We start from the raw sequence: 15,228 nt of genomic DNA, 5'->3' as shown, positions 1-15,228 counted from the left end.
GTACAACCTATTCCCATATGAGAAGGAGAATAAGCTATATTGGTATAAGACATCTTTATACCAGTGTAACTATGTCCCTAATATGGTTTGGGGTGTACCAGTATAACTATATCAGTTTAAAAAAACATCTCTAACCAATATAGTTATACTGGTCAAAAACAGTTTGTGACCACGTCTATATATTTATTAAAAATAAAAAATCCCATCAATAACGTTAGAAGCACACTTAATTTGGCTACATCTTCTCTCCAACCAGCCTGACTCCGAAATGTTTACTAAAGAATACAACAATGCAAGAAAATGGAAGGCAGCTGTGAGATTCTGCGGTAAGACAAACAAACACTGGCTCCTCTTGCCTAATGCACCAGCAAATCAGCCACTGCAGTAGCAACCTGAGCAAAGAATTGAAGCTGTTCTGTGAGCAGTGAGATTACAAGGGGGCCGCCCAAGAGAGAAAAGCTAGACCAGACTCAATCTATCTTTCAAGGATGGGGATTTGGGACCATTCTGTCGTTGCTCCTAGAAGAGAAGCCAGACCTGACTGGAGCAGCCCTGAATAGTACTAGGCCAGACAGATTCTCCAGGAAGCAGAGGCTGGATGGGCCATGAGCTATCCTGAGAGGAGAGTTACGAGATCTGGGTCATCCAGACAGAACAAAGGGGACTGAACTGGATTTATCCTGAGAAGAGCTGAATCAGACCCTATGTTTAAATTCCTGTGCAGAATGAGAGGGACCCGTTCTGTGACAACTTGGCTGGATGCTTTCGTGGTCCCCAGCAAGAACACGACATTCAGGGGAAATAAGAATTATTTATCCTCATTTTAAAGACAGGCACACTGAGACAAGAGGCTGCCTTGTCCACAGGAAGCCTGTGACAAAGCTGTAAATGAAAACTGAGCATAAGACTATCCTTCTTCCTGAAAAATAATTCTCCCTCCCTCCCACGTCTTTGGCTGTACATTTCACTGTAAATAAACCACCTTGTTATGTCTGTGATTTTAAAATTGGTTATTTCCGTACAAAACCCACAAAAGGAAGGAAGGCCCAATGTCTGGAATTTTCCAGGCGCTAACCCAAGATTCCCCATCAAATTAAACCAGGCGTAATGAGGGATTTTTTCCCCTAACCTGGTTAAGGTCACTATTGTGACGCTCAGAGTGAGTGACTGAACATCCAGTAGGCAACACTAAGAATATTATTACCCCCTAGTTATAGTCACATTAGAACCATACAGCAAGCCACAGCATAGTGACATTTTTCATGCATCTTTGTTTGCACTATTGAGAATGCATCATATACTTCATGTATGATTATTGATAAAATATTAACTCAGGTGCCCCAGAGAATTTACAATCTGTGTTTTCTAAAACTCCAATTATGTTGACAGCATTCAATAAATATTACATATGTAGCTGTGCTTAGTAAGACTAAACCTTGTTGGCTTTCAGACACTGAATGGAAGGTGGGGAGCGATAGAGAAAACAATCAGATCTACTCAAACTAAAAGCCACTTGACTCATATTCTTTCTGCTGCAGTAAATGTTATCAGTAGCTATTGATTCATTTCACTAGTAACTACCCAGCAAATCAAAGGCTTGAAAACCTTCCACTTATGTGGGACATATGATGCACTGGGTTGTGCAGTGACTGTAAATGGGCCTAGCTTGAAATTTCAGACTTATTAAACTAAACTGTCAAGAAAATTAAACATATTGTGAAATATACTTTTGTATGCCATGCAAGGAAAATGTTGGCATATCAAAATGCTTTCCTTTATAGAAGAGCATGAATATAAACATGTATTGTAAAATATGATATTTTAATACTCTTTTAAAGCTAACAAAAGTAGGGCAAGGTTATTCTTTTTTAGAGGCAGACTGAGCCAGCCTTAGTCATATTGAGCAGGACCTTAGCCCTCAACTAGTCTAACTGAAATAAATAGAAATATTTCAGGAGTGAGGCTCTACTCAGGGTGAGTCAGGGTGGCCCCAGTCTGTCTGTTATGATTTAGGGCTATATTGTACACCCATGGTAGCTCCCACGTAAAAAGGATATCCACTCCATATGCATATTTATTATGTCATTTTTTTGCAGATGAGTTTGGACTGCAGAATGAAAGGGGCCACCTTCCTTTTAGTTTACATGAGCCAATATATGATCTCCTCTTAATACACTATGTCAACTATACTACTAATTTATTTTACAATGGAATTTTCAAACCTGCTCAGTGTTGGCCTAACTCTTCTCCCACTGATGCTAATGAGTTTTACCTTTGACTTCAATGAGGGAGTATGGTTAGACCCAGTAGTTAACACTTTTCATAATCCCATGCTGCATATATTCTTATTCCACACAGGATGTGGGAGACTCCATAGTCCCCCTGAGCTTTGAAGCTGTGAAAGCTTCGAAGCTGTGAAAGCTTCAAACTATTTTAAGGGAGTAATTTTCTTCTTGGCAGAAGCAGAATGCCAGATTTCAGCCTCATGTTAATACTCAAGGAAACCCTCAACAGGGGCATTCCGAGTTGGTCAGGCCACATTCTTGTTCTGCTGGCTGACTAGTACAAAGGAGCCACATGAGAGCACAAAATCTGGCTCATTATCTCTAAAGTGAGGTGAGATCAGTCTCTTATGGCTATTCAGTCTTCAACCTCCTGGTGGAGACTACCTACAAGGGTAGTAGTGTAACAATAGTTATGAGTACTATGCAGTCCCCATGTATTTATTTCAATAGCTTACAAGCAGTGTAGTTTAAAAATATTATTGCCATTGATTTTCTATTTTAGGATAATTATTTTGAAGTAAAGCATATCTGTACTGTATCTGTAATCTTTTCAGGATATTGCTTCATTTACCTTTAATTAGGTTCATTTGTGTTTGTGCTCCAGGCAGCATGTTAAAAAAAAAATTCCCTCTAAAATGAATATACTTAGTGGGTTTCCTTTTGTTGACAATTCTCTGTTTATCCATCTATTATTTTCTATCAACATTACAGCATCCATCAATTGAAGGACTATCTTCTTTTCCATCGATGTAAAGACTTCACTAGAGGAAGGGTCCTTTTGGTTTTCTGACATATGGGACAGGAAAAATCTTTCATATAGCTATTACTATCAAGTATTCTGCCAATCTAATGATAATGAAAGCTATTTCCTCCTTCAGCTAAAATATGCTCTTCTCTGTAATCATTTCACTCCTCTAGGCACTTATGACTCATCGCCCTGAGGTTGGGATACATCGGGTTGTTTATGAAGTTTACCTACCAAAAGCATATTAAAACTATATCACTCTGTGAATCAGTGTTTTCCTGAGTTTGAAGACTAATTAGATTACTGTGAAGCTATGGGAATAGTTCCACTCTTAAGTTCTTAGAAGAAGAACTGAACTCAGAGATGCAAATTAAGATCTCCAGAAATTCTAGAGGGAACTCGGCATCTATGCCCTAGTCTACACCAGGAGTTGAGGTCGAATTTAGTAGCGTTAAATCGATTTAACCCTGCACCCGTCCAGACGACGAAGCCCTTTTTTCGACTTAAAGGGCTCTTAAAATCAATTTCCTTACTCCACCCCCGACAAGGGGATTAGCGCTGAAATTGGCCTTGCTGGGTCAAATTTGGGGTACTGTGGACACAATGAGATGGTATTGGCCTCCGTGAGCTATCCTAGAGTGCTCCATTGTGACTGCTCTGGACAGCAATCTCAATTCAGATGCACTGGCCAGGTAGACAGGAAAAGGCCCGCAAACTTTTGAATTTCATTTCCTGTTTGGCCAGCGTGGCAAATTGCAGGTGACCATGCAGAGCTCATCAGCAGAGGTGACCATGATGGAGTCCCAGAATGGCAAAAGAGCTCCAGCATGGACAGAATGGGAGGTACGGGATCTGATCGCTGTACGGGGAGAGGAATCCGTGCTATCAGAACTACATTCCAGTTTTCGAAATGCCCAAACATTTGTCAAAATCTCCCAGGGCATGAAGGACAGAGGCCATAAGAAGGACCTGAAGCAGTGCTGCGTGAAACTTAAGGAGCTGAGGCAAGCCTACCAGAAAACCAGCGAGGCGAATGGCCGCTCCGGGTCAGAGCCCCAAACATGCTGCTTCTATGATGAGCTGTATGCCATTTTAGGGGGTTCAGCCACCACTACCCCAGCCATGTTGTTTGACTCCTTCAGTGGAGATGGAGGCAACACGGAAGCAGGTTTTGGGGACGAGGAAGATGATGATGATGAGGTTGTAGATAATTCACAGCAAGCAAGTGGAGAAACCGGTTTTCCCGACAGCCAGGAACTGTTTCTCACCCTGGACCTGGAGCCAGTACCCCCTGAACTCACCCAAGGCTGCCTCCCGGACCCGCCAGGCGGAGAAGGGACCTCTGGTGAGTGTACCTTTTAAAATACTACACATAGTTTAAAAGCAAGCATGTTTAATGATTGATTAATTTGCCCTGGCATTCGCGGCTCTCCTGGATGGACTCCAAAAGCCTTTGCAAAAGGTTTCTGGGGAGGGCAGCCTTATTCCATCCACTATGGTAGGACACTTTACCACTCCAGGCCAGTAGCACATACTCGGGAATCATTGTAGAACAAAGCATTGCAGTGTATGTTTGCTGGCATTCAAACAACATCCGTTCTTTATCTCTCTGTGTTATCCTCAGGAGAGTGATACCATTCATGGTCACCTGGTTGAAATAGGGTGCTTTTCTTCAGGGGACATTCAGAGGTGCCCATTCCTGCTGGGCTGTTTGCCTGTGGCTGAACAGAAATGTTCCCCGCTGTTAGCCACGGGGAGGGTGGAGGGTGGATGGGCTAGCCACACGCTGCGGAGAGGCAAAATGTGCTATGTATGTAATGTTAACAGCAAGGTTTACCGTGAGAGAGTGTACCCATTGTTCTATAAAATGTGTCTTTTTAAATACCACTGTCCCTTTTTTTTCTCTACCAGCTGCATGTGTTTCAAGGATCACAGGATCTTCTCCCTCCCAGAGGCTAGTGAAGATCAGAAGGCAAAAAAAATGCACTAGTGATTAAATGTTCTTTGAGCTCATGCTGTCCTCCCACACTGACAGAGCACAGACGAATGCGGGGAGGCAGACAATGTCAGAGTGCAGGAAAGCACAAAATGAACGGGAGGAGAGGTGGCGGGCCGAAGAGAGTAAGTGGCGGGCTGAGGAAAGGGCTGAAGCTGAAAGGTGGCAGCAGCATCATGAGAGGAGGCAGGACTCAATGCTGAGGCTGCTGGAGAGTCAAACTAATATGCTCCAGTGTATGGTTGAGCTGCAGGAAAGGCAGCAGGAGCACAGACCTCCGCTACAGCCCCTGTGTAACCAACCACCCTCCTCCCCAAGTTCCATAGCCTCCTCACCCAGACACCCAAGAACGAGGTGGGGGGGGCCTCCGGCCACCCAGCCACTCCACCCCAGAGGATTGCCCAAGCAACAGAAGGCTGGCATTCAATAAGTTTTAAAGTTTTAAACTTTTAAAGTTTTGAGCCACTTCATCTATCTTTATACATCTTGCTGGCAGCAGACTGTGCAGTATGACCGCTAGCCATTGTCATCTCCTGGGTGCTCGGCAGAAGACGGTGCAGTATGACTACTGGCCATCGTCTTCTGCTGGCTGCTGATTAAAAGACAGTGCACTGCTGGTAGGACTCAATCGCCATGAGACGAAACTTGAAAGGGAAATGACCTGGCTGAGTCACTCCCATGTTTGCCCAGGCACTCCAATCTCATCAAGGTCGGTTAAAAGAGCACCCAGGACTACGTCGATGACGGCTACCAGTCATACTGCACTGTCGGCTGCCAAAAGGCAATAAACTGCTGCTGTGTAGCAATGCAGTACCGTGTCTGCCAGCACCCAGGAGACATACGGTGATGGTTACTGAGCGGGCTCCATGATTGCCGTGGTATGGCGTCTGCACAGGTAACTCAAGAAAAAAGGTGCAAAATGATTGTCTGCCCTTGTTTTCACAGAAGGAGGCAGGGAAGGGGGGCCTAACGATATGTACCCAGAACCACTCACGACAATGTTTTAGCTCCATCAGGCACTGGGATTTCTACCCAGAATTCAAATGGGTGGCGGGAACTGTGGGATAGCTACCCACAGTGCAATGCTCCGGAAGTCGACGGTTGCTTCAGTACTGTGGACACACTCCACCGGCTACATGCACTTAGAGCATTTGTGTGGGGACACGCACAATTGACTGTATAAAAATGCTTTCTACAAACCCGACTTCTATAAATTTGACCTAATTTCATTGTGTAGACATTATGTATACCTATATATACAAGTGTTAGGCAGGTGGGGCAGTTTTTTAGAAGCCCCAAAAGGCAGGTAGGTGCCTAGTGGAATTATCAAAAGCATCTACGATGGAAGGGGGAAGCACAACTTTTATGATTTCTGTAGTGTATTAACCTTTTCCTAAGGTTTTCCTCGAGTCAAATGTATACCATAGGAAAGAGAAATAAAATCTCCGCTTAATAGTGAATCAACACCAATCATGAAAATATTGATGCTTTGGAACTTCAGCCATGTGCACTGCAGTTCTTTCACACTTTTTAAGCACTGAAACAGGCTTCTGTAATTGTGGAGGTGGCATGTTGGGTCTATGTAAAGCAAATAAGCCAGCACATGTGTAGGCTGCCTGCTGATTGCAGAATAGAGTGGTTTGTCATTTAGTTGAAAGGACAGATGATTGGAACAGTAGCAGCAGCTTATGTATGAGTGGGAGAAGACCTAGAAAGAGGGCCCCTGTGCTTGTTCTGCTTGCAGATAGTACAACCCGTTCTTTACTGGAGAGGAATTGAAACACTAACAGATTTCAGTGCAGTATAAAAGTTAAACATAGTAGGTTAGATCTTCAGACAGTAGAAATCAAAAATCAATTGACTTCAATGATTTACACCAGCTGAGGTTCTGGCACAGTACATCTGAGTCTCTTGTCACTTACACCAGTTTTACAACAGTAACTGTTAATGTCTGGAATTACTTCTGTTTTGTATTACTGAAGCTGAGAAGAGAATCAGATCTGAGTAGGTCAAACTCACATTGGTATAACTCCATTCGAGTCAGTAGAGTTGCAATAGGATGAACTTGGCCCAATAACTAGTTTTTAATTTGATTGTATTTACAATACAATTCATATTAGTATTTTGATTTGAATGTATGGCACTTATTGTTATCAAATAGAAGAACTTTATATAAGATGAGCCCAATTCTTCTCTCACTTACAGTACAAAGGTGTAAACAGGAAGTAACTCCAATGAAATCACTGGATATATGTCAGTGTAAAAGTAGTGCAAGGAGTAAAGAATCAGGCCTGATGTAAGCTTGGAAACCTGGAACTGTGTGAAACAATCAGTTGCCAGCATTTGCAAGTGTTTTCATGTGAAAACAAATTTGCATGTTTATTGTCATCAGAACCTGCAAATTTGGACAAGTGCAATATTTTGCCAAATTCTGTTAAAGTATTCTTCCCCTGCACACACATATACATGGCAAAAACAGGCAAAATTCCACCTGGAAGCCCACCAAATTCTTCTCTCATTTGCAGGCGAAACAACTTGCTTGGGAAAATTCATAAGAAAATAGAATAAAACAATCACAAAATCATGAAAAACATTTTTGACCAGTTGCACAATATTTTTTGCATGGCCCTATCCTTTTGAACCTTTCTTCATCTATCTTGGTCCCCAATTCTATGGAGAATTATCTACATGCTTAACTTTAAGCACATAAGCATTAAGTTCTATTACTTCAATTTAACTTCAAGCATTCAAGAAGCCAGTGAGGCCACTCGTTCTTGCCAAATCAAAACCTTGATGTATCCAATGTATACAAAAAGGAGAATCTATATGGTATGGTTCCTTACACACTCCCATTTGTTGCTTCTGAATTCCGTGCTTTTGGGACACTGATGCGTTTTTGGGATATGAACTGAATAAGTCAACTAAGAAAGGCATTCACCTATATTTTCAAAAATAGCCGGCCAGGGTAAGGGCAAAAAACACATCATCCTCCCACACTGGTCATGCAGAGTTCAAAGTAGTACCATGCGTTATTAGCTTTCTACAGCCTCACTTCAGCACTGGGGAGATTCTTAAAGGGAGAGAGCCCTTGGGGTAGCCACTGGAAGTCCTGTTAATGTGATCCATTGGAGCCATGCTATACCTGGGGAGGAGAGGGCTGGGGCCTGCCAGAGTCCCAGAGAATGCATCAAGACAGTAGGCCCATGTTGAAGCAGAGAGCTAGGGCCTCTTGTGACTCTAGAGGGAATCTGCATATCTGTGAGCTGGTCCTAGCATGTGAAGGGGGCGGGGCAAATGATCAGGGAAGTAGCCTCTCATTCAGCCCTCCGTCTTGCAGCAGGGGTAATTGGACCCACAATTCCTGAAACATAAACATAAACTCTAATTTCTGTGCTAAGTCTAAAACATGTTAGGTCACATTCTGTTGCATTTCCCACAAATACAGGGTGTTAGCTGACTGATGCTTCAAGGCACATGACACCTCATGCTTCAAGGCAGGTCTCTCTCTTCACACACATAAGACAACATTGCAGGCAAAAACAAATTGTCATAGTGTTTCCAGGAATACTTAGTAACCTGGCATTTCCTAATATGAGTTTTCTCCATGTCATTTCTCATTGTCATTGGTAACCTCATTTAAAATAGCATTGTCTCCCATCAATTTTTATTTCCATTTTATTGGCTATTTCTCCGGCCTTGAGCCATATTAAACTCAAGCTTTCATACTTTCTATCCATGCATTCTGCATCACACCCAGCGTTTGCTGTTGTTTGAGGAGCTTTTAGAAGGAAAAAAATGCTACTTATCACAAAATGCTGAATCCTACCCTCCATCATGAAGATTTAAAACCAAAATGTAAACATTAGAGGTAGATTAATCATTTATAACTAGCACTAAGCAAAGAGCAGAAAAAGTATTTGTGAATATTTTATTTATAACATTTTGTGAAATCATATATGTTCATAATCCGTCCCTAAAATAATGCAAGCAAAACTATCATTAGACTCATTAATCGATTATCTCATTAACACACTATTCAGCAAGTTAAAATTCCTAACCAGTAATCCTAGTTTTCCATGATAAAAAAAACAAAATTCTCCAATAAAAAACATAAAATGAATGCTGAAATTTAGTTTCCCTAGCTACAATATAAAAATATATCAGTTGAACACAATGTTTTATTGATATATTTACAGTTGTAAAATGCTTGAATGATCCAGTCACAGTGCATTGTTTCTTTATTGTTGTCAATGGTCCTGCTGTTTCAGCCTCTTGTTTTCATTTCTTTTCATTCAGTTTGTTTAGTGCTTTCCATGTGTTCTACAATTGTCTGCCTTATAATGTAATCTACAGCCTTGCTGCATACAGTACTGAATAGCACATTACCATCAACATGAAATTTGTCCTTGCCAAATTCAGTGACTAGGTCTTTAGGGGTGATTTTTAAAGTGTTCAGCATTTTTTAAGAACTTTAATTACTCATGTCTGGAGGGTGAAGTGAAATTTGAGATACATTAAAACATGAAGCCCTATACGCCAGAAGCAGTTTATTAGAGTATGGTTAGTTATGTAAACTTAAAGCGCATTCTCAAATCAACCACAAGTAGGGGAGGTTGTGTGCATTGAATAAGTGACACTGGTACTTTCAGTAAAATGTAGTTAATAGTTAATATGTGTTTTTATTTTTTCACAAAATGTAAAAACTAAAGATTCTCTGTAAAAATGCAAATGCCGCATTTTTCCATGGCAAACAGACTTCTAGGATCCCTGCTCATAACATTCATTGTATTTTCTGTCCCTGAAAAGTTTATGAACAGATTGCAAAATTCTCAGATTCATTACATAAAAATTCCTAAAATTCATAAAAATTGCTTTGAGCAGGGGGTTGTACTAGATGACCTCCTGATGTCCCTTCCAACCCTGATATTCTATGATTCTATGATTACTTCAGGAGATTTTTAAATTTCTGTGCAACATTTTTCCTCTATGACTATCTCATGAAGAACATACCTTCAATATTTAATATTCCAACTTCAAAATAATGCCATATCGGTTAATTACTATGCATAAGTCACGTGGTATTCTTTCTGTTTCCTGCCTGAATAACTTCTTTTAAAAATTACAATTAAATATTACAGCTGGTCAAAAAACAAGAGAAATTTGTGAAAGTTTCAGTTTCCTCATTTTTTTTTTTAAATTTGAAAAATCTCAACCATCTCTATTAAATATAAAATTTGAAGTTCATTTTTAGCGACTGTCTATGTGGGTATCCAGTCTAAAGAGTTCCTTCTCAAGTGTATACATGCTAGTAAGCATATTCAAATGTATTCATGCTGTCTAAGATTTTTGCTCAGTTCTAGTACAAAAGCTTGTTTCCTGGCCATGAAAACTGGGGAATAAAATGCCCAACATTTAAATTTACCCAGGTGTAGATTTAGGCAGTGTAATTTAGCTAATTAATTTCTTAGGTTAGTTGTGCCGTTAGGCGGAGCACTGTGTAAGGGATAGAACATACCTGTACCTCCTAGAGTCACTATTCCTTCCCTGCTTCCCAGGGCAAGTAATGACCCTGACCACTTGCAGATTACTCTTTGCACACGTCTGTGTCAGTTTCGGGCTCAGCCAAGGCTCCATCCTCTCCCACACATTCCTTGCTCAACTGAATGGGGTCAGGGAATCACTGGCACTCAGACCTGGCTGTCCCACTGTGCCTACAGAGGTAGTAAGCAGGGTGGGCTGGAGTGAAGGGTTCCTTAGCAATTAATATAGAAGCAGCAGTTGGAGAAATTAAGCTATGAATGTAACACAGGGCCCCAAAGTAGCATGGATGGAAAAAAACAGTGAGCAGAAAGAAATTAAAAGCTGCCCTCCATTTCCTATAACCTGGAACACCCGATCTAATTAATAGAATTAGATTTCTGTGAAACAAAGCATTTTGGAGGCCTGCTCCTACTCTCATTGAAGCTAGTGCAAAACTCCCATTGTCTTCAACAGGAGCAGCATCAAGTCTTTGGTTCACAGGATTGGTCTCTTCTGGATGTATATACATCTCTTCTGGTGTGCAGCATATACCCTGAAGGTTTTACTTTCAGGTTCTGGTTTTGCTATGAACATCTTGCCCAGCTCTGCTTAGAATCCAAACCTGACTCTCTATTTTTCCTTAAGTAGACATCTACACTGACTGCACTGAGTCAGTTTTGCAAATGCATATACCCAGAGTTGAGTCTGATTCACTCTAATGGCTATTGATTCAACAAACTGTAGGGTGGAAGAAAGGAGGAGTTGTGAATGGAACTGGTCTAAACGAATTAAATTACCCTAATGCAACTTTTAATGGAATCCACCAGCAGTGTTCAGTCCTTTCAGAAAGCCAGAAGAGTTGCACTGTCTCTATTTTCAGCCTTTTACACAGACAGCTTCATTACTATTGCTATGTGTTGATGAAAGGATAAATGCTATTTTTTGCTCACTGTGTCAGAAGGGGTAGGTATCACATTAAAGGCAAAGATCACCGATGTTCTGTCCTTGAAATCCTCGTGCTTTCAATTTCTTTCTCAGTGTGTGTTTAAATATTCCCAGGAGTCCCAAACTGCCTCCAGTTGCTTCCTGTTTAAATAAAAGATGATTCTTCTTTGTATTCTGTGGAATCCATTCAAAGTGAAAGGTCATGTCCAAAGGGAGAAAGTAATTTCCTTATTCTTCATTTCAGAGCGCTTGGGATTTGTAATTTAAGTTTCCCAGAACAGTCTCCATTTTTAAAAATTGATATTCTTTGCTAATTTTGAGGGGTGGGTCTTGTCCTAAAGCAAAATACTGAGGATGATTAGAGCAGCCAAATACAGCATCACACAAAGATACAGCCAGCTTGCCTAGATTTCCTCACAGTTCATTACAATGGACAGTAAAACTAAAATGGAAAAGCCAAGTTAGGCTGAGCCCAGAAGTCCCACACAGCAATGAAACAGCCCCACAATCTAAGCCTGAGTCAGCTGGCACAGGCCAGATGTGGGTTTTTCTTTGCTGTATAGATATACCCTTTGTCACACTGCTGCCACTAAACCTAGTGTGACAGGGTTGGGCCAGATGGCTACGGGAGAGTAACAGAAGGCAGATATATTAGCCCCAGGCTAAGTAGGTCCCTTTTCCCTGAGTAAGGTAACAGGGGAAGGTTCCAGAACAATCAGGAACCTTCTGGAGACAATTAAGACAGGCTGATTAGAACACCTGCAGCCAATCAAGAAGCTCCTAGAATCAATTAAGGCAGGCTAATCAGGGCACCTGGGTTTTAAAAAGGAGCTCACTTGTGGTGTGCGTGTGAGGAGCTGGGAGCAAGAGGCACTAGGAGCTGAGAGTGAGAGCGCGGACTGTTGGAGGACTGAGGAGTACAAGCATTATCAGACACCAGAAGGAAGGTCCTATGGTGAGGATAAAGAAGGTGTTGGGAGGAGGCCATGGGGAAGTAGCCCAGGGAGTTGTAGCTGTCGCACAGCTGTTCCAGGAGGCACTCTAGACAGCTGCAATCCACAGGGCCCTGGGCTGGAACCCGGAGTAGAGGGATGGCCTGGGTTCCCCCCAAATCCTCCCAATTCCTGGGCAGACACAGGAGGTGTCGACCTGGACTGTGGGTTCAGAAAAACGGCCAAGCTGAGGGCTGCCGTGAAGCTCCAAGGCGAGCAAATCCGCCAATAAGCGCAAGACCCACCAAGGTAGAGCAGGAACTTTGTCACACTAGTAACAATGGCACTGCTAAAATCCATGCAACTCATATTTGCAAAAGATTGACCTTCATGTGCAGTTATTTGATACATCCATTTTGGAAAGGCATGTGAATACTGGAGGCTGTTCTGTGCTTCTTTGTACAAACTTTACTTGAAGTCATTGTATATTTATAATTACCAGGTACTTAGGTACTATTAAGCATTGGCTTAAAGTTCAGTATTTTTATTAAAGATTATTAAAGAGCCATTAGGTTTATATGATGTTAAAAAGCAAGTTTGGAAACTTGACTCATTTATTTATGAAATTGTATTTTCTGTGTTTATCAAATAAGTAATAAAGATACACAAATATCATAGTATATAAGTATACAAGATGCATTAGTACAATTAATTTTTAGCTACATTTTGTTTCTTCCTTTCTGGGAATATTCTTCTAATATTGCCATGCTTCCCTTCCTGTTATAAACCTATACTGCTATCAACCCACACCAGTGGATGTGCATGTCTATCCAGTTATTAATATCAACAGCAGTCCTCTGAAGTCCATGGAGAAATTTTGCTATCTAGGGAGTGCGCTGCCGCAGAACGCAACAATTGATGATGAGATCACCCATTGCATAGCCAAGGCCAATTCTGCATTTGGAATGCTGTCACTCCTGTGGGACTATAGGGTGTCAAAAATAAGCACAAAGCTAAATGTCTATTGGACAGCCACACTTAACAATGCTTCTGTATGGTTGTTAGACAAGGGCAACATATGGCTGCCACATTAGGAAACTTGATCCGTTCTAATGTGCTGTCTTTCGTCTCTTTGCAGGGTCAAATGATGGAACACGATTCCCAATATTGAAATCCCTAATTGTTGCCGGATGCCTGGCATACAAAGCATGCTCATAAAAATTCAGTCGCATTGGTCGGGGCACCTTGTTTGTATGGCTGACTCAGGAATTACCAAGGCCCATATTTTACAGTCAGCTAAAGCAAATCACCCATGTTTATGGTCAGTACAAATTATATAAAGTCAAATTTGAAAGCATGTCAGGTTAACCCCAGCACCTGGGAAGCAACAGCCCATGGGAGAGCAAGGTGATGGCATATTTGTCATATTGCCATTAAGTGCTTTGAAGCAAGGTGCACTAACATCTTATATGAAAAATGCTAACAGAACAAAGCAAGGAGACAACAGCTGCCAATGGTCCTGGACAATTCTGTTTGATCGACACGTAACCATGTTTGCTGGCCTTGCCTTGGTTTGACCTCACATAGAAGTTTACCAACACTTTGCTGAATCCTTATATGTCTACATCAGGATGAGACTCCATCATCATAAACAGGTTTTCTCTAATCTCTAGTAAAGATCCACAAAACTACAGCTCATAATAGGTTTCTGATCGATGGATCCAGAATATGATAGTATTTCGAAGAAGTTTTGTTTCTTTTTAAATAGAGAAGGTGAGGTAACAACTAGCTGAGAATATTTTGAGTTTCCTATTTTTTGTATGCATTGTTGATTGTCAATTGCTTTGTAAGCTGTTTTTCCCTATTAACCTTTATGAGTATAATTTCACCCTTTATGAAATTCACATATACTCCATGTGGCTGTCACACCAAGGCTCTGTCTTGATGAGCAAAAAGGGTGTGTTTTCACAATTGTGTTGACTCAATCTAGTTAAATACAATTAAAATGCCCCATCACGAGGCAGGCTAGCAAGCCTGAAATTATATTAGCTGGCCGTGTTTTAGCCTTGGTAGAACGCAGCCCAGCTAATACTGCTTCAAGAAGTCAGCATGACAACAAATGTCACAGCTTCTTAAAACTTATAGCTCAGTGAACAGTGGAATTTCCAACAGAATCTATATTATGCAATGACTTCCTAACAGGGTATACTAAATTATACTTTAGTGGGATCTGAACAGGGAAAAAGACTTTTCATAGTTCACTACGAAGAGATGCTTTTATTGTAAATCTAATGGTGCTGTTTTGGTTTTATCATTATCATGGTAAATTCATAGAATATTTCTCAGAATGAATCCAGGACAGGCTTTTAAATTCAGTCCGATATTGTGAGGGAGTGAGTGAGTTTGTTTGTTTGTAAACTTGAAGATCTGGTGGAAGTTTTAAAAGAAAGAAAGAAGCAAACAAACAAAAAAACCTGGGCAAACTTCAAGAACAAAATGGATAGCAATAGGGAAGTGTCTAGAACAAAGGTGGCTATGATGGGCACAGGAATTACTATTGCTCATGTGACAATGCATCTGCTGTGGTCAGTCAGCCTTTGCCTTTACAGGCACATCAACCCTGAACCAGCACCAGTACAACTATTTTGGGATCTTCTTGCTTTTATACATTAGGTCTACTAGGAGAGAAAGTAACACAAATAGCCCTGTGGTGGCAGGGATCAGTACAGCAGAATTTTACATATAGAGGTGGGTGTGGAGGTCAGTCCTTACATACAACAACTTTAAAGAACGGGTTGCCCTGGG

The sequence above is a fragment of the Eretmochelys imbricata genome, chromosome 3 (assembly GCF_965152235.1).
Source record: "Eretmochelys imbricata isolate rEreImb1 chromosome 3, rEreImb1.hap1, whole genome shotgun sequence".
NCBI lineage: Eukaryota > Metazoa > Chordata > Testudines > Cheloniidae > Eretmochelys > Eretmochelys imbricata.
The sequence above is the reverse complement of the archived record's forward strand: the minus strand, read 5'-3'. Positions refer to the sequence as shown.